Source organism: Artibeus jamaicensis, unplaced genomic scaffold (assembly GCF_021234435.1).
Source record: "Artibeus jamaicensis isolate MK-2021 breed Jamaican fruit bat unplaced genomic scaffold, CSHL_Jam_final contig_601, whole genome shotgun sequence".
NCBI classification, from domain to species: domain Eukaryota; kingdom Metazoa; phylum Chordata; class Mammalia; order Chiroptera; family Phyllostomidae; genus Artibeus; species Artibeus jamaicensis.
Window position 1 is genome coordinate 3,032,093 of NW_026521902.1, and position 15,523 is coordinate 3,047,615.

Below are 15,523 nucleotides of genomic sequence, written 5' to 3' on the forward strand. Positions count from 1 at the left end.
TAGGAGCCCTGTGGGTCTCAGTGGTGCAGTCTCCTTGATCTCCTGAACTTCATGCTCTTGAGAGGCCCTTTATGCCATTTATGTTGCTCTCTTGATGTAATTGGCTTTTGATTCTTGTTGGCTACATCCTTGATGGGTCCTTCCCTCCAGCTGGCTGACTGAGAGACACTGCCCACCATGTCTTGTATGCTGTAGAGCAGGCATTTCATTTTTACTTTTTGATAAACAGGCAATATGGCTGAGGGGAAAAGTACCAGGTGGGCAGTCAGGAGCTCCTGTCCCAGCTTCAGCTTCTGCACACACCAACTGAGTAAGTTGGTCAAAGCACTTTCCTTACTGGTACTTCACCTTCTCTTCTGGAAAAACACGATGAAAGATGGCTTAGTGCCCTCCTCTCCTCCTTTGGCCACTGCCTTAGCCTGTGGAGAGAGCTTGCCACCAGGACTCTTGTGGCAATGGCATGGGATATGGAGCTAAGAGTGTAGTGCATGAAGAATTCTGGAACTGCCTTTTTCCCAGAAATTCCACTTCTGGGAATGTATCCAAAGAATCCTGAAATACCAGTTCAAAAATATATGTGCATCCTTATGTTCATAGCAGTGTTATTTATAATAGTCAAGATTAGGAAATAGCCTAAGTGCCCTTCAGTAGATGAGTTGATAAAAAAGCTGTGGTACATTTACACATGGAATACTACACAGTAGTGGGAAAAGAAGGAATTCTTGTTGTTTGCAACAGCATGAATGGAACTGCAGACTATTACGCTAAATGAAATAAGCCTGTCAATGAAAGAAAAATATATGATCTCACTTATAACTGGAATCTAAGGAACAAAAGAAACTCCTGACGAAAATAGAACCAGAGGCACAGAAAAATAGAACAGACAGCTGTAGGAGGGGAGCAGAGAGATATGAACTGGTTGGAAGAAGGTAAGGGCATTAGACAAAGAACATATATGCATGACCCATGGACATGAACAATGGTGTGAGGGTTGACTGTGGGAATGGGGGCCAGTTGGGAGAAGAGGGAAAGTAGAGGAAATTGAAACAGCTAGCTGACATCTGCTCTCCATCTGAGTCTGTCCCTGTTTTTCTTGTCAGTTCAGTTTGTTCATTAGATTCCACATATGAGTGAAATCATATGGTATTTGTCTTTTTCTGACTGGCTTATTTCACTTAGCATAATGTTCTCTATGTTCATCCATACTGTCACAAAGGGTAAAATTTTCTTCTTTTTTTTTTTTTACAGCCAATTAGTATTCCATTGTGTAAATGTCCCATAGTTGTTTTATCCACTATCTACTGATGGACACTTGAGCTGCTTCCATATCTTAGTGACTGTAAATGAACTTAGTGGTGCAATGAACAGAGGGGTGCTTCTGTTCTTTCAAATTAGTGTTTTGGGTTCCTTCAGATATATTCCCAGAAGTGGGATTACTGGGTAAAAAGGCAGATCCATTTTTAATTTTTTAAAAATATTTATTTATGTTTAGAGGGGAAGGAGAGAGGGAGAGAAACATCAATGTATGGTTGCCTCTAGTGCATCCCCTGGTGCGAACTGGCCTGCAGGAAACTGGCTTGCAACCCAGGCATGTGCCCTGACTGGGAATTGAACCACAGTCCTCTGGTTCACAGACCTGCGCTCAATCCACTGAGCTACACCAGCCAGGGCCATTTTTAATTTTTTGAGGTATCTCCATACTGCTTTTCACAGTAGCTGCACCAGTCTGCATTCCCATCAACAGTATAAAAGGGTTCCCTTTTCTCCACATCCTCATCAGCACTTGTTGTTTGTTGATTTATTGATGATCACAATTCTGACAGGTGACACATACACTTTCTTGCTCTATCCAAACTTCTGGCTAGCAGCAATAAATTTATTAGTGATGTTCGCACTGTATCCTTTCATCAGTCCTTGGCCAGTTTTCCCAGCTTGTGAGGGATGCTGGGACTCGGAAAATGGGATTCTGGGTGATGGCCATTGAGCATGACCACCTGGTGCTGGGGATTAGCAGTTAACATCAGGCTGGTCCAGCTTCATTTGACTCATCAATTTGGAGCCCACTGTGTGGAATGATTCACAGGGACTTCATAAAATTTGCCTTCTGATTTCAGATGTACTGTGAACAGAATGCAGAGTAGTCTGTCTGTTGTGGCTTCCTGAAACCAACGCCAGTGTTGAAGGGCACAGGGAAAAGAGAGGTTAATGATAATTCCATTCTTGTCCAGATTTACTCTGTAATGAAAAAGCCATTGGTGTCTAGCCATGACCTACAGTGTCATTTTCTTTTTTTTACACTCCCTAGAGATGTATTCATGACAAAGAGTGTCCTGAGGTTTGAATAAGATGACTACTTCCTCAACCTGGAGTTAAGGGAATCATATCAGTTAAAAGGGTAGCAGGGTAGATCCACAGGTGTCTAGTAAGAGGGGAGGTCCAACTCTAGCCGGTGTGGCTCAGTTGATTGGCACATAATATGAAAGCCAAAAGGTTGTGAATTTGATTCCCAGTCAGGACACATGCCTAGGTTGCTGGTTCAGTCTCAGTTCCAGGTGTGTGTAATCCCAAATCTGAGCCTAGATGGGAGGCAACCAATTGGTACTTCTCTCTAGCATCAGTGTTTCTTTCTCCCTTCCCCTCTAAAGTGCAATGAAAAAGTGTCCTCTGGTGAGGATTAAAGAAAAAAAGAAGGAACGTTTAAGAAAAATTTACTTGAACACTCTCTAAATGATGTGAGAACTCAAGAGTTAGAATACTTTTAGTTTTAAGTTATAGTCAATAAGCTTAGTAATTAATGCATGTAGAAAGCTATTGTTCCAGAAACTGAAGGTGTGACCCACTGTGACTCCAGGAGACCTCAAGCAATTTTATAATTTTTCCACAGGAGGACTGCAAGCAATAAAGATGATATCTGAGCTCTTATGCTGTAAGGAGAAGACGCCTGCAGCCCAGGGCACAAATAAAGAATCACCAGTCAACAGATGAAAGGATGCTAGGAAATTGCCTGATATAGTTTTTATCTGATTAACCTTTTTTCCTGAATTCCACACTCCTTACCTACACTTCTCTTCTCCTTATAAAAAAGATTAGATTGAAATGAAATGTAAAACGGACATAGCCTTCCATCTTCTCAGATCACTGGCCATCTGAATAAAGCGCCCATAAAGATTCAAATCTTGTCTCTACTTATTGGTTCTGGTAGTGAAGGCAGCATGAATGCTGACTTTTCTGATTTCATAAATATGTGGCCTAGAAGATTTTGGCTTATTGTGAATGAAATGAAAAATACACACTGAAAGAAAAGTAACCATAAAAGCTAATTTATGTCAAGGGTCAAATGAGTGGTATAGTGTAGTGGTTTTCAACTCAGAATAAACATAAAAGAATCACTTGGGAGCCTTTTAAAAAGTGCAGGCTTCATCAAGATCTACTGAACTAGGCTCTTGGGGGAGGGAGGAGGAGGGAAAGGGAGTCTGACTTTGGACAAGTTATGGATGATGGTTCTGTAGCCATTCTCACATGCTCCATTTACTTCTTTAACCTTTGGAAAGCCTCTGGGGAAGTGACCATGCCTTTAGGGGAACAGTCACTTCTCAAGGTGCACTAATTGTGATAGGCTTCATCTTGTGGTTTGATTTCCCCTGGTGTAGAGGCTCCAAATCTGAGCAAGCCTGAGTCTCCCAAGGAGAGGATTTCAGAAATGCCATGGCATTTCTGCCCCTAAAACTTCTGCTGCCTCCTCCCTACAACCTTAAGCCCACTCCTGAGACATGGCTGGATTCCCAGTTGCCCTTCACCCCTTCCTTCAGGCCTGCAGTCTGTGACTCTGCCCCAAGCACAAGTTCTGACCCTAACACCTGGGACATAATGGGTAGTCAATAAATGCTGAAACAGAAAACTGACTGAAGAGTCAAATGTGTTCATTCAGCTCTCAGATTTCTAATGACATGTCCAGATACAGAAAAATAAATAATACAATGTCTACTGTTATTACTTTTATCACTATTATATTTTATTTATTGAATACTTCCAAGGTGCCAAGCACTAGTCTAAACACCTTACTTTTGTCAAACTTACTGGTCTGCACTTTTACCATGAAGCACACTTAGAGTTTTCTGACTTGTTTCATGAATCTCAAGAATTCTGAAGAATGTTAATTAAAAACAAATTGGACTTCTGGACAAGAGGGAGGTGTAGGTAGATACACTGTGCCTCCTCGTACAACCAAAAGAAGGACAACAAAAAAATTAAAAGCAAAAAATAACCAGAACTGCTAGAAAATTGAACTGTATGGAACTCTGACAACCAAGGAGTTAAAGAAGAAACATTCATCCAGACCTGTAGAAGGGGCAGAGATGGCAGCTGGGCCAAGAAGATGTGTGGTAAGATGGCAACTAGAGGACCAAGGCGGCAAAGGCAGTGGCTGGCGGACCAGATGGTCCCACATTTGCATTCAGACAAACCAGGAGAAACAACTGGGGAATGAGACAGACTTCGAAACCCAGTGTGGGGAAATAAAACCTCAAAACCTCTGACTGTAAAAACCTGTGGGGGTTGAGGTGGCAGGAGAAATTCCCAGCCTCACAGGAAAGTTCATTGGAGAGACACACAAGGTCCTAGAATGTACACAAACCCACCCATCTGAGAATCAGCACCAGAAGGGCCCAGGTTGCTTGTAGGTAGTGGGGGAAGTGACTTAAAGCCAGGAGAGAGCTGAACAAGTGGCACTGTTCCCTCTCAGACCCCTCCCCCACACACAGCACCACAACACAGCAATTTGGGTTGCCCTGCACTGGAGAATATCTAAGGCTCCACCCTTTATTACACAACAGGTGTGCTAAGACAAAAAAATATATAGCCCAAATGAAAGAACAGATCAAAGCTCTAGAAAAAATACAACTAAATGATGAAGAGATAGCCAGCCTATCAGATACACAGTTCAAAACATTGGTAATCAGGATGCTCACAGAAATGGTTAAGTACGTTAATAAAATAGAGAAAAAGTGATGGCTATAAAAAGTGAAATAAAGGAAATCAACAGTGAAGGGAAGGAAACTGGGACTCAAATGAACAGTTTGGAACAGAAGGAAGAAATAAACATTCAACCAGAACAGAATGGAGAAAGGATTCAAAAAATGAGGAAAGCTCAGGAACCTCCAGGACAACCTTAAACATTCCAACATCTGAATTATAGGGGCGCCTGAAGGAGAAAAGGAAGAGCAAATATTGAAACCTTATTTGACAACATAATGGAGAACTTCCCCAATCTGGCAAAGGAAATAGACTTCCAGGAAGTCCAGGAAGCTCAGAGAGTCCCAAAGATATTGGACCCAAGGAAGCACACACCAAGGCACATCCTACTTATACTACTTAAGATCAAGATAAGAAGAGAATCTTAAAAGCAGCAAGAGAAAAGGAGACAGTTACCTATAAAGGAGTTCCCATAAGACTGTAAGTTGATTTCTCAAAAGAAACCTTGCAGGCAAGAAGGGGCTGGAAAGAAATATTCAAAGTCATGAAAGGCAAGGACCTACATCCAAAAGTACTCTATCCAGCAAAGCTATCATTTAGAATGGAAGGGCAGATGAAATGCTTCCCAGATAAGGTCAAGTTAAAGGAGTTCACATCACCAAGCCATTATTATATGAAATGTTAAAGATACTTATGTAAAAAAAAAGAAGATAAAAAATATGAATAGGAAAATTACAACAAACTCACAACCATCAACAACCAAACCTGAAAACAAAAACTAAAACTAAAACAAACTAAGCAACCAGTAGAACAGGAACAGAATCACAGAAATAGAGATCACATGGAAGATTATTAGTGGGGAAGGGGAGAGGGAAGAATGGGGGATAAGGTACAGAGAATAAGAAGCATAAATGGTAGATACAAAATAGATAGGGGGAGGTTAAGAATAGTATGGGAAATGGAGAAGCCAAATAACTTACATATAGGACCCATGGACATGAGCTAAGGGGTAGGAGTGGTAGTGGGAGGTGGGTACAAGTCAGAGGGTAATAAAGGGGAGAAAATATGGGACAACTGTAATAGCATAATCAATAAAATATATTAAAAAATAAATCAACATAAATAATATTTTTCTCCTAAAATATATTTTAATATGTGTAAGGAAGTGCCAAACATATATGTGATTATTAAATAGTCAACTGCCATTTAAGATGGACATTCTATTTTTTTATAATTGTAAAAAATTGGAAATATATTCCAATTTTTTGGAATAGGATGTTGTAAGGATGATTGAAAAAGCTGTGGCACATCCACACAATGAAATAACATAAAGTTGACAGGAAGAATGAGGAAGATCTCTCTGTTTTTTTTAGCTGTCTTTTTAAAATCCTCATCTAAGGACATTTTTTCATTGCTTTTAGAGGGAGAGGAAGGAAGAGGGAGAGAGAGATACATTGATGTGAGAGAGAAACATGGATCTGTTGTTTCCCATATGCTCTCTTACCAGGGATCAAGCTTGCAACCTAGGTATGCACCCTGAACAGAAATCAAACCACAACTTTTTAGTGTATAATATGGTGGTCCAACCACCCAAGCCACATCCACCAGGGGAGAAAGATCTCTTTGAAATGGTGTGGAGGGATCTCTTAGATGTAGTGGAAAATGCAAGATACAAAGAAATGTATCTATTACGTATTACCTTTGAGGTAAGAAAGAGGGGAGATACACATTTGCAAAAAGCCATACTGGATAGATAAACAAGAAATTGATTTTTAAAATGAGGGGAAAGGAGCCCTGGCTGGCATGCTCAGCGGATTGAGCACTGAACTGCAAACCAAACAGGGTCGCCAGTTCGATTCCCAGGCAGTGCACATGCCTGGGTTGCAGGCCAGGTCCCCAGCATGGGGAGTGTGAGAGGCAACCACACATTGATGTTCCTCTCTCTCTTTCTCTTTCCCTTCCCCTCTCTCTGAAAAAATTAATTAAAAAATCTTTTTTTAAATGAGGGAAAAGGAGAGTAGATTTGAAGGAGTGGGTTTGAAGCAACAGTGAAAATGGACTTTTTAAAAAAAATTGTATTTATTGCCCTGGCTGGCGTAGCTCAGTGGATTGAGCACCAGCTGTGAACCAAAGTGTCACCAGTTCAATTCCCAGTCAGGGCACATGTCTGGGTTGCAGGCCAGGTCCCCAGTGGGGGCCACATAAGAGGCAACCACACATGGATGTTTCTCTCCCTCTCTTTCTCCCTCCCTTCCCCTCTCTCTAAAAGTAAATAAATAAAAAAATTTTAATTGTATTTATTAATTTCAGAGAGAGATGGGGGAGAGAGAGAGAAACATCGATTTGTTGTTCCACTTACTGATGCATTCATTGGTTGATTCTTGTGTGTTCCCTGACCAGGGATCAAACCCACAAAACTTTGGCATATTGGGATGATGCTCTAAACCCCTAAGCTATGCAGCCAGAGCAACATTGACTTTTGAAACATATAAATGCTTTATAATTTTTATAAAAAATTGTCCATCGTCTTGACATGTAATATAAATTTAATAAATAAATATGTTTAATGAATATTGGTTGACTAAATAAACTTCTCAGCAGATACTCCTCTCTAACAATGCTCTTTCTGAACAAATCATATCTGTTTAGTCAGCAAATAAACTTTTTCAAAGAAACATTAAAAAAATAAAAATTAAAAATAAAATCTAAAACAAACAGAAACGAGTGAACCACACAGAGAAAATATTAGTTAAGGCAATTAGTTAAAATATTAGGTAAATTAATTAGAAAACAACACTGTATATTTTTAGTGGAATATTTTAAGAACAAAAAATACCAAAAACATCAAGTGTTGCTCAATAGTTTTAATAGTCATTGTTAATAGTAATATTGGATATTATTTTGAAGCTATGTTATATATACTACAGGGTAGAGCAAATTAGAAATTAATGATGTAATGTAATTAGGAAGCAAGCTCTTGAAGAAAAAGGAAGAAAAAAGAAGCTGACTTATAACAAATGTCAATTCTAACTAATATTTATTGTATTTCTATAAATCCTAGCCCTAGCAAATGGAGAACCTGGAACCAATTGATACCTCAGCAGCAATGAGCATCCCCAGCGCACCAACTACAGCTTCCAAACCCCACTGTCCATGGAGGGAGATGGAGCTTCCTGACTCACTTCCACAGACTCACTTCAGGTCTGGGTTAGGGGGAGACAAGGCAAGCGTGTTTTAGAAAACAAGGAAGTGTTCAAAGACTAACAGAGTCTTGTCAAAAGAAAAGAGTAGGCAGCTTGAAGACGTTCCCATTTGAGACAATTTAAGCATTAGAAAAATGACCAGAATTGACTTAAATCATTGAATACATAAAAATTCGTGGGTCCCTAATAATGATCCAATAAAAATAAAACAAATAAGCCACAACAAAACTTTACTGTCATCAGTAGATGTGATATTTGAATTCCTAACACAGAAAATTGGTACTTATTCAAGACAAGCGTATCTATCCTGATTTTTCAGAAGGAACTATGTAGTTCCCTTGATGAGAAAAGTTCTTTACTTTAGATGACTGCCAGCTAATAAATGTAGATGAAATTATAGAACTAGAAAGTCAGCATTTCGCATTCTAATGTGATCATTGGTTCAGGGAAGGCACTGCAGATGTTAAACCGTTAGTAGAACAGATGATGGGTAATTGGAGAGTCACATCGTGCCAGCCTTGTGCCTGTAGATTGTTTGCTAGTGACAAAAGGGAGAGACTATCTTTGCAGAGGGGAGAGACTCGGTTGTCACTAACTCATCTCAGTGATCCACTTGGGTTCATCAATAATGGGACAACAAGATAGTAATCATACACTTCTGAGGAGATGATAAGTGAAGTACACAGCATCACCTATGAAGAATTATTGCAAAAATCTTTAATCTGAATCTAATTAAGACTTTGGTTCAAAGTTCTGATTTACAGAAAATATATTAGATAAAGCAATAAGTCAAATGAAACCATTAAGAATCAGCATATGGATTCAGAATGTGAGATACTCTATGAGACAGTTGGCTTGGTCTCTTTAAAAGGCAGTGAAGAAATGGTCAGGTGGGGGCCTGATTGGAGTGGCTTGGCTGGGCATCGTCCTGCAAAGGCAATGGTCGCTGGTTCAATTCCTGGTCTTATCACATGCATGGGTTGTGGGTTCAGGGGTTCGGTCCCCAGGAGATGTGTCTGACCCTCTATTTTTCCCTTCCTTTCCCTCTCTCTAGAATAAATAAAATTAAAAAAAAGAAATGGGGTGTGGGTGGGGAGAGATTAAAAGGGACTTAAGAAACAATCAAATTTAGTGGGTGATTCTGGGTAACATCTTTGGGGGATAACACATATAAAGACAACTTTTGAGACAAACAGGAACATTTAAATATGGACTGGGTAATCAATGTTATTAGGAAGTTATTTTCAGTTTTGTTCAGTATGACTATAGTACTATGGTTATGTAGTAAGATGCCTTTATGCTAAAGTATTTAGAGATGAAATGCCATGATGTCTTTATTATGAAATGGGTTGAGACACACAAACTTACACAGTTGAAACAAATAGGAAAATCTTGACAGTCGTTGTATGTATGTTATGGGTATTCAAGTACTCTTGGTACTTTTTCCAAGCTTTTCTGTGTGTTTAGAATTTTCACAATGTGTGTGTGTAATGATGTGCCATACTTGAAAATAGGAGATTAAATGAGAGACCACTGGAATCTGAACCCGTGAACTGATGCATGCCACCTATTGAATAATTGAATTACTGCTCTGTAATAGACATTTTAAATATTTTGTTCTCTTATTTTAACTAAAATAAGGTAAGCATTATATAATGCCTTTAATATTTTGCTTCATTGCTTGGTTATTAAATACACACATGAACTTTGACCATTTCCTCCAGCAACTTTTTCATCCATGGTTCAACACACGATCTCATTTTTACCTTGGAGTCCTACAATTGCTTCACTGAATCTGATCCTTTGAAAAAAATGTACTGTAGGCAAAATTTACTGCAACACTGTCTATAGTCATCTCATGAACACCATGAAGAAATTCAACTGTAAAAATATTAAGATGGTTTGTAATTTTTACTTTTTCTCCACGTTTGAGATTTTATTGTCAATCTTAATCAGAAACAGACAAAATTAATACAAAATAGTAAAAATGGAGAAAATACAAAGTTCCCAAAATCTTACGGAGTTCTTGTAATGTTTATTCCTGGTCTATAATTTTTGTCATTCTTTTTCTGTCCTTCTTTCAATACAAGCCTGGATATCACCACCCACATACCATTTTCCTCTCACAGTCCTGTCCACCTGGGTCACAGCTTCATCTCCTTCACCCTTACCTTCACCTCCTACACCCTGGTTCCTGTAGGCTTGTCCTTCATAAAGTTCCTAGTGTCTAGGTCAAGCCTGAGGGAGAGTTAGGAGGGGTCATAGATATAAATAGTCACCATTCAGGTATTACTCAATCCAAAGTGAGTAATTTCCACTTAGCCTGCTTCCTCTTCATACAGCAAAAGCAACACTGGGAATCCCCTCACTTGCACTTGGGGAACGAGGTTGTTTCATTTCTTCTTTGTGTCTTCACACTTTCTTTTTTTTTTTATTGATTATGCTGTTACAGTTGTTCTATTCCCCCTTTATTCCCCTCCACCCTCCCCCCATCCCCACCATCACCCCCCCTTTAGTTTATGACCATGTGTCTCAAGTCCTTTAGATTCTATATTTCCCATGCTATTCTTGCCCCCCCATCTATTTTCTATCTACTGTCTATGCTACTTATTTTCTGTATCTTCTCCCCCCTTCTCCTCCTCCCACTCCCCTGTTGCTAACCCTCCTTGAGATCTTCATTTCTATGTTTCCACTCCTGATTTAGCTGTCCTTTTAGTTTGCTTTCGTTTTAGGTGTGGTTGTTAATAATTGTGAGTTTGTTGTCCTTTCACTGTTCATGTTTCTTTAACTTCTTTTTCTTAGATAAGTCCCTTTAACATTTCATATAATAAGGGCTTGGTGATGATCAACTCCTTGAATTTGATCTTATCTGAGAAGCACCTTATCTGTCCTTCCATTCTAAATGAAAGTTTTGCTGGATAGAGCAATCTTGGTTGTAGGTCTTTAGATTTCATGACTTGGAATACCTCTTTCCAGCCCCTTCTTGCCTGTAAGGTCTCTTTTGAGAAATCCACTGACAGTCTGATGGGGACTCCTTTGTAGGTGACTGTCCCCTTAGCTCTTGCTGCTTCTAGGATTCTCTCCTTCATTTTAATCTTGGCTAATGTAATTACGATGTGCCTTGGTGTGTTCCTTCTTGGAATAGTAACTTCTTTGGTACTCTCTGAGCTTCCTGGATTTCCTGGAAGTCTATTTCCTTTGCCAGATTGGGGAAATTCTCCTTTATTATTTGTTCAAATAAGTTTTCCACTGGTGGCTGTGCCTTTCCCCCCTTCTGGTACCCCTATAATTCGGATGTTGGAGCATTTAAAGATGTCCTGGAGGTTCCTAAGACTCTCCTCATTTCTTTGAATTCTTGCTTCTTGACTCTTTTCTGTTTGGCCATTATTTGCTTTCTTCTGGTCCACTCCATTGATTTGAGTCCCAGTTTCCTTTTCATTGCTATTGGTGTCCTGTGCAATTCCATTCATTTCCATTAGTTTCGCCTTCATATATTTGTCTAATTTGTCCGTATAATCAACCAGTTCTGTGAGGATCCTGATCACCAATGTTTTAAACTATGCGTCTGTGAGTTTTGCTATTTCTTCATCGCTTAGATTTATTGGCTCTGGGGCTCTGAGATCCTCCTGCGCCATTCTTGGTTTATTCGGGCCCTTTAAGTGTGAGAAGCCGCGCCTTGGATTCCCAGGTCGCTTGGTTGTGACGCTGTATGTAGGGGCGTGGCCAGAGCGGGGAAATGGCGACCCCCTCTGCCGCTTCTCACAGGTGGGTGCGGAGGAGCAGTGCCTTAGGTGGTTCACCTGGGCCGGGCCACTCAGAGTCGCTGGGTTATGACGCTATATGTGGAGGTGGGGTCAGAGCAGGGAAATGGCGGCGCCCTCCACTGCCGTTTGCCGTGGGGACCTGCCGGCCCAGTCCAACCGCCCACTTCCTCGCCTGTCCACCCTCGCACAAATGCGCGACCTCAGTCAACACGCAGCCCCGGGCCCGGCTGTCTCCCCCGAGGTCGCTCGCCTGGTTGCTCTCTGGGTCGCTCACTAGGTCTGACCCTGCGCCTGGATTCCGCAGGCCTGAGTGTGTCTGGCCAAGTCCTCCTGTGCAACCCTGCTCCGCCAGCCGCTGGTTTCGCCCCTTACCGGTCAGGCTGAAGAATTTGTTGTTAACGGACTTCCGAAAAGTTCAATTTTCCGTGTTCTGGCTGTGTTTTCTGTTGCTAATATTTAGTTTTCTCTAATCTTGGTTGTGTGAGAAGGCATGGCACATCCACCTATGCCTCCATCTTGGCGGAAGTCTCGTCTTCACACTTTCTAATAGTCCTTCAGCTAAACTCAGTTAGTTGGGCTTGGTAAAATAAATTCATTTCCTACAGCATGGACCAATCTTGGACAGAAGCTACTTATGTATAGATAGATGGAGAGAAAGAGAGAGAGAATTGTGTGTGTGTGTGTGTCCAACATTATTCTTTGGTTCACGTTGGGGGAGTTAATCATATCTGGGTGTTTTTTCTAAGTTTCACTTTTGAATTTCTTTCTTGCTTACATCTAGAACACTGTCAAAAATTTTTGATATAGAAGAAAGAATATAAACTGTGAAATCAGCATTATCCTGTCTTACCAGCTCTATGATCTTATGCACATTATTAGTTTCCTCATCTCTAAAACAGGATAGTAATGTATATGTGATAGGGATGTTGTATGGACTGAAAGAGATAAGTGAAAAAGGGCCAATCAGAATACCTGGCAGTTAGCAACTGCTCAGTGTCAACTTCTTTCCCCAGCTTTCTCCTTTGCTCTCAGCTTCCCTGGATGCCATGGAAACAAGGTCTTTTCTGTTTTGTTTGTATCTCACTCTGAAGTGGGCCCTCTCCACCACTCCCACCCAAAGACTACTCTCTGAACTAGCCTCTCAACCCCAAGCTGCCTCCACAGTTGCTCATCATTCTTTCCTGCACTCAATTTTTTTCTCCTGGCCAAATCATTGGCTAAATCACAATGGGACTCTGCAGGATCTATCTGAGAGGCCAAAGCCAGTAGTGGTGGAAGATCATGATACTGGGGCTCAGCTTGAGGGCCAGGAGATGGACTCAAGAACAGCAAATCACTGGTTTGGGTCACTGTGGTTGGAATGAGGTCCATAACAGGATACAGAATTTTAAGGGGAAGTCCAAGCACAGATTCATGGCCAGTCTCAACACCAGGTCATTGATCAGACCCTAGAGAACTGGGGACCACAAAAAAAGATTTTCTTAGGGAAGGCAGTGGGTGCAACCAGAACCCTGATACAGGAACCCTAGGGGATTGAGCAGTGCAGCTCTTTCTCAAATCAAAACCCATGGATCTAGAAGGACAACCATCATTCTCCTTCCCATCAAAGAGCACTTTGATTCACTCTGATAGGGATGAGGATTTCGTGGCCATTTGTAATGATCACTCTGTTAGCAACTTTTCAGCTTTTATTTCCCTGGGGTTACTTAAAGTTAAAATTATAGCCCCCCAAAACCCCAAACAAACAAAAAACCTTAGAAACCCAGGAAAGCTGCTTTTTTTTTTTTTTTTAGAAAGTAAGAGAAAGAGAGAAGCAACAAATGAAGAAACTCTGAAACTCTCCCCCTTTTTTTGCAGTAATTCTGGCTGAGAAATACAGACTTAGATGGAAGGACAAGTAATAGCTATTTTCAGAAGAACTCTCAGTGTTTCTACAAACTGCCTTTATGGGAAGCCAGTCCTGATATGAACCTTGCAGGTACAGAAAAGGAGGATGTATTTATCAATTGACCCATTCTCATATCTCAGGAATTACAATAGCAACAGCCTCTTGGAGGGCTGACAGTTGCAGATGATACAGGATCACTTTAGAAACACTCTTTTTTCAAATGAAACCTGAAAACAATTCTTAGCCCTGGAGAATCCCTTTTCTCCTCCAACCTCAAATGAAACATTAGCTTAACTGACAAGATTTGCAAGGTCCCCACTTGGGGGTCCCCACTTGGGGGGACAAATCACATGTGAGAAATATTTTGTATAAATATTTACTTATTATATAAGAACCCCAAAATACATGAAATTTGGCAAGGATGATTGGTTCCTTTTACTTGCACAAGGAGCTATTCTTATCTTGGCCACCTTAGGTTGAGGTGAAGGCCTGGTCCTCAGGGAGGGCAGTCTACTGGCAAGGGGGGTAGTGGGGCAGGGTGTGAGGGAGGATGGTGGTTGATGACCCCTGAGAACACGTGGCACAGCAGGAAGGCATGGACTTAGGAACAAATGATTTAGGCCAAGTTAATACACCTCTATGAGGCTCTGTTTGTTTGTTTGTTTTTTCTGTTAAGTGGGTGAAACAATCTAATGACCAGAAATTGGATTTTTTGAGAATCATGAGATGATGTATGCACAGTGGCAAACACAGGGCCTGGAATGTGATAAATGCCTAGTGTATGTTAGCTCTATCTCCCTGCATGGCCAAAATTATGACATTGCCCATTCATGAGGTGACCACTCTTCCCAATTTTCCTAGGATTTCCCCAATTTTATTGCTACAAGTCCTCATGTTTTGGGAAGTGCCTCAGCACCTGGCAAACCAGAGAGAGCTGGTTACCCTATGGTTAGCATACCTTGATGTTGTAGGTGTCTAAATCTCAGCTCTTGGACCTGCAGCAGGGCTGGGGCAGGGCTAGTGAGCCTCCTATTGGAGTCTGTGCTGGGGTACCCGATGAATACAAATGCCAAGAGGTGGTGTAATCATCATTTCTGCTTATATTTAAACTGTGTCCCAGGCACTGGGAGGGTTAAGGCTATAAAGAACAAGACACAATCCCTACCTCAAAAGGGAGGTGTAGGAGGCATGTATACATAAGGGGACAAAATTAAGAAGGAAGGAAGTACTTAAGTGTAAACTGAAAATGGAAGGTCAGTCTGTTTGTTCATTGGGAGAGTCCTCCAAGGCTGATGAGCAGAAGAGCTTTGATAGGCCATGCTAATTCAGTGCAAGACAATGCTGCTGGGGTCTGGAGACAGGAGAGCGATTGAATAGAGAGGGCCCAGTACAGTTAGCTCAACAGGGTCCCTTGGAAGGGGTGTATCTGTGTGTCAGGGGATAAAAGGACAGTTAGAAAAGTCTTTATAGTGGAGGTAACAAGTTGGTTTTAGAGACTCTGTAGGATTTACTGATGGGAGAAAGAGGATATTCTGGGCAGAACAAACAGCATGTACCAAATCCCAGTGGCAGTAAGCAACGTGGGAGAATCTGAGAAGGCCCATTTTTAGTCTGAATTGAGCTCAGAGTTCAAGTAAGGGTGAATGAAGGACATAACCTTGCAGAGGAAAAAGGGCTATGCAGAGGTCTTGTAGGCC